General features: G+C 36.1%; 1 long non-coding RNA gene across 1 annotated transcript; it reads right to left on the reverse strand.

Moving 5' to 3' along the window:
* Positions 1–743: 743 nt before the first annotated feature.
* Positions 744–10,767, reverse strand: LOC106869603 (uncharacterized). Its single transcript, XR_001409419.3, has 2 exons — positions 10,621–10,767; positions 744–2,298 (listed from the first exon to the last, which is right to left on the reverse strand). It is a non-coding gene; the product is annotated as an uncharacterized LOC106869603 (long non-coding RNA).
* Between the last annotated feature and the right edge of the window lie 257 nt (positions 10,768–11,024).

Consider the following 11,024-nt stretch of genomic DNA (forward strand, 5'->3'; position numbering starts at 1 on the left):
ATGTATACTTTATGTGGTCATAAATCTAAATATAGTTGTACGTATATATATTTTCTTTATGGTGATGAATTTTTTCAGATCCACAGAATACATCATTCTGTCACTTACAGCAAACGAAGCAGCAATAATTGTAGGAAGATTTAGTAATAAAGTTGAAATGTCAGAAAGAAAATGTAGAGTCAGTGGAAGTTGCTGGTAAGTACTGGTGAGTTAAAGAAGGCGAAGTGGGGTGAATCGGTGGTATAAGGGGAAGAATGAATTGGAGGGAAGTAATGAAGATGAAGAGTGGACGAGAGGAGATGCTACAGTTGGGAGGTGAAATGATGAGTAAAATTATTATCACCCATCGAAGATTTGGAAAAAAAAACTATACATAGGAAGGAAAGCAGTAAAAAAAAGCAACAGTGAAAGAAAGAAAGAAAGAAAGAAAGAAAGAAAGAAGGAAAGAAAAGAAACGAAACGAAACGAAACAAACAGAAACGAAGCGTAAGTAAAAGCGAAACGTCTAAAAGTGTAATTGTTATTTGAAGTGTTATTTGAAATATATTGTTGTTAGTTTTACATATCAATATGTATGTAAGTTCTCCAGTTATGCTACCTGTGACTCGGATTCCTTTCTCTGCTGAGGTTGGTTCTCATCATAAGTTCTGCTTATACATTAGGGGATAAAATTGATTGGCATTGCAATGGAGTTTGTTCTGCAAATTAGGGTTTTTTTTATAAAAGAAAATAAAAAGCCAAGGGACAAAAATGAAATTTATTGCACTTCGAGAGAAACTACTTATAAATGAAGAAATATTAATTAGAGTACAGACCTAGTAAGTTATGTAGTAAAAAAGTTTTCTTCAGAGTCAGATTATTCCAGGTTTGATCCTACTGTATGACAGCTTGGGAAAGTGTCGTCTCTCGTAGTCTTGATTCGATCCAAGTATCTAAGCATAATTTGGCAGATCGAAACTGTATGTTAGCCGCTGATTCACTGTGTCTATTTATGGTGGTAGTTTTACACCTTGGCAGATCGAAACTGTGTGTAAGCCGCTCTGATTCACTGAGCCTGTTTATGGTGGTAGTTTTACACCCACTGTCCCTTGAGCAACTTTGGTGTATTCCATTCTGTTGCAAGCGTCTAAAACCCCTTTATTCTTAATCTAAGCCAACTGATTACAGAAATCATCAATGGTCTAGACAGTTATACATCTCTTGGTTTTGTTGTTTTGGTTTTGTTTTTACATTTTTTTTATTAATTTAGTTAAAGGAGAGGATATCAGATTCCAAAATGATATGTGTAGACTTTTCCGGACCTTTAGGTAACAAGAATAACGAGGAATTAGCTGCTACACACCAGTCACCACAATCAATCCGAAGCAGAAACTGAATACAGAGACAAGATGGTAGAAGACAAGACAAGTCAAGGGGAAATATGCTGTGGTCTCTGATTGGAGACCATAAGTAAAATATGACAACACAACTAAAGGACAAATTGAACAAAGACAGTTAGTGGGGAGAGAGTTTGTGGCTAAATGGCAGCGAGATGGATATTTACTGGGTTCCTTCTTACAGGACATCTTCGAGCAAAACAGCTGACAAACTCAGGCATGAAGCCGAGGTCAGAAATAGTCGCGTAATAATGCCTTGGTATGACTCTTCCCGTGACACTAAAATGGTAACATACAACCACTTCTGTAAGGGTAATGACAAACTACTACTGATGTCGCTACTGCTGTTTCTGCTGTCCTTACTGCTGTTTCTGCTGTCCTTACTGCTGTTGTCGCTGTTACTGCTGTCTCTACTTTTATAGCTGCCGTTGTTCGTTGCTGCTGTTGCCTGCATTATCTTTAGTACCTTTGCCATTGTTGCTGTTGTAGCTATTGCTAATGTTGTTGCTTTTGCTGTTACTCTCCTTTGTCAGTATGTCAGTGGAGCAACTTTTTTTTTAATTTTGAACTTCCAGCGCTCAAACCTACTTTCCCCTTTTACATGGAGAACAATCTCTTCACAAACATTGCACCTGCTGCTGATTTTGTTTTTGTTAAATCTGTTGCTGTTATTTCTTCTTCTTCTTCTTCTTGTGCTGCTGCTGCTGCTGCTGCTGCTGCTGCTGGCGGCGGTGGTGATGGTGGTTTTGGTGGTGGTGTTGTTTGCCATAATAGCAGCGGCGTAATTATTCGGACTTTGAACTTACAATGCTTGAAAAACATTCTCCTCTTCCGAGCGGAGGTTGAAGGGGAGGGATTCTGAAATTGGCTACACCTGTCTTTGAAAGTCATTTCTATCTCTTCCTTCAGTTTGATGCCATATCTGTAAAAAAAAAAAAAGGATGAAGTGTTTTTCAAAACAAAATTTGAAAATCTTTCCAACAAATTTCAGTCCTAGATGGGCCAGGACACAAAGGGACCAGCCAGCCCTATACGTTCTACTTGGCTTAAACAAATGTTACATAACAAAATTTTAGCAACTAACAACTTTTGAACGTGTAAACAGACGAACAAACTTACGATGAATAATTACAAAAAATAATATAATGGAAAAAGATGCTAACATCAAGCGCAAACGATATAACCAATACAATTTAAAAAGTAACAACAGCATTTCCAACAAACAAGGCAATTGCCAAGTCTGAGTCATTTACAGATACAATCGTGTCAGCAGAATTGTCCAGATATAATTACCAAAAGAGTCGGGTGAGAGCCTCTACATTGTAATAAACAACTCAGACCTTTCTGTTCAAAGCATGGCTAAAAGAGATTGAGATGTAGTCAAAATATAAGGATCTTGAATCTGAAATAAGTAAAACATGAAGAATGAAACAGTGAAAATAATACTTGGAGTACTAAATATGATTTTCAAAGAAAAGAAACATAAATAAATACGTAAAAGCCATATCAGGGACTCCCTCTCTCACTCTCATTCTTTCTCTTTCTCACTCACTCATGTACCCTACCCACAGGTCACACGACTCACATTATACACAGTAGTTATCCCACAATATAAATACTCTGCACGATCAACGCCTCACACTAAGTCACACAACACCAATCACACCACAACCACTAATATAAAACACCACCAAACAAAATAACACAACTCATATCATGCATAATCTGTACAATAGATAAAATACTAAAATAACAACAATTATAACAAATCTCAAAGTCATGGAAAACTGATTTAGTATTCAAATGCAAATCTACACCTTTATAAGGCAATGCTGTGCTCATATCAAGAACACTGAGGTACAGCTGATGGTGCAGTAGAAGCGTGATAAGTTGTTTCAAATTTGAGCAACATTACTTGACTGGTAACTTTGTTATCGACCTCGAAATGAGGAAAGGCAAAACTGATCTTGATGGTATTTGAACTCAGAACGTAAAGAACCGGAACAAGTGCCGCAGCAGATCTTGTTCCACGTCCTGTATGTTCCGCTAGCCCACGTCCGTTGCAAGCATGATAAACAATAACAATTCTCTCAAATTTTAAGGCGCAAAGCCAGCAATATTATGGGATAGGTTAGTTGGTTGCATCGACTACAGTACTTGACTAGTACTTTATTTTATCGAGCCCGGAGGGATGAAAAGCAAGGTCGGTTTTCATGGAATTTGAACTCAGAACGAAAAGAGCCGGAAGCATTTTGTCCAACGCACTAACGATTCTGCTAGCTCCCTGCCTTTGATTTTAAAAAATGATGATAATAATAATAATAATAATAATAATAATAATAATAATAATAATAATAATAATAATAATAATAATAATAATAATAATAATAATAATGAATAACAAGGTGTATAATCTCTAACGAATACAAAGAGAAACCTATATAGAAAAAGTTACTTTGTACAATAAATTAAAGAGGCAAAAATTAATTTACATTTTCAAAAATCGCTAGTAATTATTTTAGCATGAGCTGCTTCAATTGCAATTGCTAATTAATTACTGTGGTAAGACATCTAATAATTATGAAAAATTCATGGAATCTATGGGATGATTAATTAATTTTTAATTTTTTTTGCGCATTTTATTTGTATATTTTTCCTTATGGTTAAATAAATGTCTTTGAAGTAATGGCGGATAACATATTTGGTTGATAAGTAATTTTTTGTCGATTTCAAAATAATCATTCGTGTGGAAACCAGAAAAGTATTAGATCCTTTGTTAGTTTTGAACCCTCTTGTGATCGATGTTCTTTTCTATGTGACTTGACTAAATCAACAAACGTGTGTCATAGATATCTTCCTCTATATTATATTCCACCACAATACGCCACTCCAAAGTCTGCATATCGCTACCCACGATATGAAATCATTTTGTTTCTTATAAAAAGTATAGATCTTTGGGAAACTGCTTCAAACAGAAATTTCGTCAACTGCACTAAATATTGGCTTCAAATTTTGGCACTAGGCCAGCAATTCCTTGTGCTCAACTGGTACTTATTTTATCGACCCGGAAAGGACGAAAGGCAAAGTCGAATTTGAACTCAGAACGTACAGACGGACGAAATGCCGCCAAGCATTGTTCTCAGCGTGCTAACGATTCGGCCAGCTCGAACTATACTAGATACTAGGAAGTTCTTTGACAGGATTCAGACTAAGAATTTCTTTGATATCCATCCCCCATCCCATATGAATAGTCTTCCTTGTTACTGATGAATGCCGTAATGACCTTCTTTACAGGCCATTCCTTTTTGTTCTATGATGCTGGTCCTACTGCGTTCCCAAAATCATTCATATCCAACGAAGATCTGTCATTTTACTCATTCTTTTCTATAAATGACTCTGTCATATGCAATTTCATCTCCTTTTGTCTATTTACCACCTCATCTTACTCTGAAATACTTCTCAATACAAGACTGACCCTCAGAGTGAACCAAGTACTAGTTTAACTCTTTGCACGTTCTGTGTATCATATGTAATATACACGACTTATTTCCTTGGCGTTCATGCTTCACATACGATACACATTCCCAATTTTTGTCAACTACAGAATAACTTCCTTATGAAAGGAAAGTTTTATATTTCTCAGAATGTATGAAACTAGAGCTAACTAAAAGTCTTGAAACAAACATAGACGTTTAGGAGAACGCTGTGAAAATGCTTGGGACAGGAACAGGGTTGACAAATCCAAAATAAAATATTTTATTTTCACACTGAAAAATTATCCCATACTATATATACTAGAAACAACAATTTCTACATGAAATTAATAATAAATAAAGGTAACTTGAGGTTTTCTTTAGAAACCGTGTCCTACCGTTATGGGTTCAAGCAGTCCTGATTTTGTTTTTAGATCCAGAAAGATTCGATTTGCAACTCAAAACTTTTTGTTGATATTATCTAAGAACCGATTCACATTAATGCTAACTATCATGCTGTTTGTCTGACGAATTTGTCAACTTCAATCTCTGAACCGAATTCTAAAAAGAGTAGTTCATAGTTCATAGTTCATACCGTACTTTTCTGATTGAGCTAACACTTTATCCACGTTCATCTTATCGAGCCACCATTTCCTACAATTTGTCTCTTTCGGTGAGCCTTTATCTCTCTCTCTCTCTCTTTATATATAATATATATATATATATATATATATATATATATATATATATATATATATATATCTTTCTCTCTTTCTCTTTCCCACTCCCCCTCTCTCACTTCGCCTACCTTTGTTTTCTTTTTTATTATCATTTCATCTTTTCAACAACAATCATATTAACCTCAATTTGTTTCCTCAAAACCGCAAATTCCATTACTTTTTAAGTGAACCACATAACGGAATCAGGGGAATACATATTTGTGTTGCTCATATACATACCACAAGCCACTCTGAGGCATTTCTCTTAGGTCATTTTTGTTTTACACATACACACGCGCGCGCACATACACACACACACACACACATACATACACACATATATATACACATATATACACACACATATGTATGTATATTCCTCACTTCCTTTAACATATTTTCGTGCATTCCATATTTTAACTTCATTTTCCTTTTTGTTTCTTTTAATGCCTTCAGAAATTATTTTGTTCAAATTCTGTTGTTTAGTAAGTTTCACTATTAATTATTTTGTTTTTCTTGCTGTTTTTTGTGGTAAGCTGAGTTTTATAAATGTGCGTTACTGTTAATTATAGCTCATAGTGATATTATTTCTCTTCTGCTCTTGGTAACACTTCTTTGTCATGATTCTCTTACTTGTTTACTACTTTGAGAAGTTTTTTTTTATTTGGCATACATCGTAAAAATCACGTGTTAATTCTTCTTGGCAGATTTTTACTTTTATTTATTTATTTCATTTTGGTCTACTACAAATATTGTACTCTTTTTATTTGTTCTGCAACTTCCTTTTTTACGATGTGGAACCATTACTAAGAGCTTTGATAAAACAGTAACATTTATTTTTTTTAATGTTATTTACATCCATTTTCTTTTTTTTTTTTGCTAATATTTTCAAATGATTTCATGTTGCGAGATTAAAAACATCACCAAGTCACATCTCGGCTCCTCTAGTTCTCACAAGAAATTGGGAAAAAATACAATAAAAAAAACATAAAACTACAGAATATGAGATAAACGATAGAATCGTTTGCGATGTTGTCAGACTAAATCAATTTGTACAGGGGAAATAAATGACATTTTGGGGGCATAATGTATGATGTTTTAATTGAGAGAAGTGGCAGACCGGAACTAATTAAATCTAAATTAGTGATAAGAGTGTTACATTCCCTTCTGGCCTCTAGAATCCTATTGAAATCCTAGTTACCAAAGAATTGTGATCATTAATCTTCGATAACATTATATTTTGTTTTTAGATTGCCATTAACGGATCTTTGTGTTTATGGAATTTGGCAGATAAGCATTAAATCACAATTAAATTGACACATTTTGCAAATGAATCAATATTCTACGTGAATGGTCTTCTGGTTTTTCTTCTTTTTGTTTTTTAAGATTTTACTCTTAATCCACTATGACTCAATGTATGGATATTTGCATACATAACTTTACTACAAGAAATTTTCCTTCGTGAAAATAAACAAACAGATGAATAATTAAATAAGTGAATCAATAAGTAAATAAATTAAATGACACGGATTCTATCATATCGCTTCGTATTTGTTTTACAGGAAATCGATCACCTTTAATTAAAATGTTCGCTTATTTTTACGCATATGTTTGATTTTTCCGACTACAGTGACCTCTTTCAAAATAAGTTGAAAGACAAGCTTTCATAAACCGACTTCAAAGTAAATAGAAAACCTAGTTTCGCTCACACCTTCTACCAATGAAAGCGCCATTATATTCAATACTTAAATGTTATTTAGAATACCGATAAAATTTATGACTCTTCAAGTATCAAGTTAAAATCCTTTATAAATTCCGTATCTAATTATTTTACCTGCTTCTACTTAAAAATTGAATTTTGCTTCTTCTCTAGAACTAGAAGCTATTTTAAGCTAGAAGTGATTTTTAAATTTTGAATTACTTTTATTTTTAGAATTTACCAAAACTTGTAGAAAATGGAGAGTATGGGAAATATTATCGAGCAGAAATTTTATATCCAGACGATATTCACTCATATCATACTACTTTTATTTACTTACACTTTTGGAACCAGGAATGTATTCCAAAATCTTTCTTCCAAATTGCTGGTTACAAGAGATTAAAATTTTGAATCGTAATCGTGAAGTGTGTCTCCAACAAACTTGATTAAATTACACACGTTTGAGCATGCACTATATTTCTGTGTGTGTGTGTGTGTGTGTGTGTGTGTGTGTGTGTGTGTGTGTGTGTGAGTGTGTGTGTGTGTGTGTGCGCGCGTTTGTGAAAAATGCATTAAATACTACAAAACGTACACGTTGGACAGACACAGAAGGACCCTAATTCTTCATCAGTTATCGACCCAAATACTAATACTCAGTTTCATGCATTTATTTAAATCATGTAAGATTTTTTTTATTTTTCGTCTCATAGGAACTCTCCTTTCTTGGAGAAAAATGCTTTAGTGCGTATTGGCTCTTTTCTCTGGGACAAATTTAATGCATATAACTTGCCTTATTAACATAAACTCTTTGAGTTTCATGTCAATATTTTGCATAGGAAAACTTTTGGCTCAGTTTTGTTTTAGGATCTCTTTTTTGAGCCGATTTCCAGTTAAGAAGTTCGAGTTAGATAAGGTTTGAGTGCTTCCTGTGTGGTACACATCTTTAAATAGTTTTTGGACCATCGTTTGTTCGATTATATTGTTATCGGAGGCGGGCGGAGGCGGGCGGAGGCGGGCGGAGGCGGGCGGAGGCGGGCGGAGGCGGGCGGAGGCGGGCGGAGGCGGGCGGAGGCGGGCGGAGGCGGGCGGAGGCAGTCCCGGGAACGCACGGACGGACAGGATGATAACGACGTCGTTGGGACAGACACGAGCTGCAGACGCTGTTCCAGTGGCGGTCACAACGACAGCAACAACAGCTGGGTGACGGCAAGAAGTTCGAGCGTGTGAACGAGCGAACGAACAAACCTGCTGCTACTGCTGCCCTACAACGCGTCCAGGAGCGAGTTGATGCCGGTACGCGAAGCGGAGGGCGACGACGGCAGCGAATGTGAGAGCCCTCAGATGTTGATGAACGAGGTGAGAGTGGCGGCATATCGAGAACTCACTGACCGTGTTGAGCCTAGCGGCACGTACCCGCGTCGACGAACACGATACGGAAGAACACAACGTCCATTGAATCCTCGTCCGATCTGCTAGACCCCAGTATCATGTCAGATCATGTGTGAGGTCTCTCATGAGAGCTGCAGGTAACATGGAATCCTGTACAACCTGCTGTCTCGTCGATTCGTCGGTGGCTTAACCGGCACCCTCACTTGACTAGCCTGGTGGGGAGTGTTACTAGAACCTCAGCAGGACTAAAAGCAAGACCTGTCAAAAGGTCGGATGTACCCAGGGTAGGTTCAACGACTACGAAGCAACGGCACAGATACTCAGAAATTCCGGGTTGGAGTCCGGCATGCTGAAAGACAGCTGGGAGTACGGTACCCCTCTGCTTATGTCAAAACATGTCTCTTGGAGAGGATCATTCTGATATAAACCAGATAGGCAGGGAATGGCATTGGAGATTTTGAGCGTCTTTGCTAGCGCTTGAGGTCATAACACTCCTATATTCCTGGCCCTGTAACCAATATTGACACTAAATATCTTGTCTTGGCAAGATATTTCATGCAAATAGCTTGAGTGTGTATGTGTGTATGCATTATATATATGGGAGAATTTACGAAACAACAGACGAAGACAGGTGGTGTAAACAACAAATGGATGTATTAGTTTAACGCTCGGGAATAGAGAAACGCACACACACACACATACATGCACGTAAGCATGTGTATTTGCACACGCGCGCGCGCGTGTGTGTGTGTGCGTGTGTCATACAGCAGAATGACCCAGTCGCATACGCCATAAACACGATGTACTACAAATAAAATAGATAAACAACCGATAAAACATTTGTGATCTAAGAATTATGAGTCTTTTCGAATTTCTCTTTGTTAAGGAAAAAATTGTTATTTAAGAAAGTGTTGCCGTAGTTAGAATATTCAGTAAGATAAGGTATCCGTTGGCTAAACATTTTGAGAAATGTATAATTTTGAGAAAGGCTAACAGAAAGGGACAGAGTATGACACAATCAACCTATAATTGAATGTTTTAGAAACAAAAAAACTTTTTTCTATACATCACTTGGGCTTGTTACTATACAGTAATTCATGATTTAAAATCTGGAGACGCCTGAAGATATCGCTCCTCGAAAAATATTCATGATAAAACGACTTGTAGTATATGCAAAACAACAACATAACACATCAATACAGAACTCAATTGTAATCAACAATTATTTCACATATAATTCAAAGCAGGTTGCTTTATAAATAAATTCCTTGTTGGAATATAAAGCTACGTGTTTATGTTTACTGCAATAATAACCATAGAAAGAAGTTGTGCTCACAGGGAATAAATAATCGCCAAGTTACTCGATTTTGTGCAGATTTCTTTAGTTTTTATTTCTTACATTTAGCGCGTATATCGCTTTGAGCAGTATTTTAGAGTTCTTCTCAGGGGATAAAATAGAAGTTACAATGTTGAAGGAAAGAATATCTGTAATAAATGTATATAGCAATAATTTCTATCATTTATGTTAATAATCTAGTAATTTGTATTCAGCGAACGCTCTACGAATATATATATATATATATATATAATATGTGTGTATTCGTTAGAGAAAACAATCATTGCTTGTGAAGGTGTTGCAAATGTTCTCTCTCATGAAGAATCACTCACGTGTATATACATACTTTTCGGAATATACTAATGTACTCCCATATAAGCAATTTCCCATAAATACACACACACACTTACACTTACACACACACACACAGATGCACCCACACACATGCATTCATTCATGCATACACACATGGATTAAATACACACATCAATGTATGTGTATGTATGTGTGTGTGTGTGTGTGTGTGTGTGTGCGTGTGTGTGTGTGTGTGTATGTGTGTGTAATGAGATGACTCTGCTGCTAAATGACTAATAACCAAAACTAATAAAAGAATAGGATATAAACTTACTAAGCGTGATCAAAGTTTCCCTGCGACTTTTAAGTTACTGTTATGTCTCAACGCTACTGCTATCTAGCACCTTCGGATGATCTCCACTCAACCGCTACACAGCTGCTACTCGACTGCTACTCAACACTACTCGACTGCTACTCAACACTACTCGACTGCTACTCAACACTTTTTCTCTTTATTCGGCACTTACGGTCATACCACAGAGGGGGACACTACAAGGACAGACACATTACAATGGGAATATAAAACATAAAACGAATGACAATGAGATATTATATAATGAAGAAATGAAATGGCTGCATGGGCCCCATTCCCATGCAGTACTATTTGAACGTTTATATACACTATTTCTATTTAACATTGTTCATTTTTTTCTATTGTTTTTTTCTTAATTATCTGTT

Source organism: Octopus bimaculoides, chromosome 2, assembly GCF_046866305.1.
Source record: "Octopus bimaculoides isolate indiv1 chromosome 2, ASM4686630v1, whole genome shotgun sequence".
Taxonomy (NCBI): domain Eukaryota; kingdom Metazoa; phylum Mollusca; class Cephalopoda; order Octopoda; family Octopodidae; genus Octopus; species Octopus bimaculoides.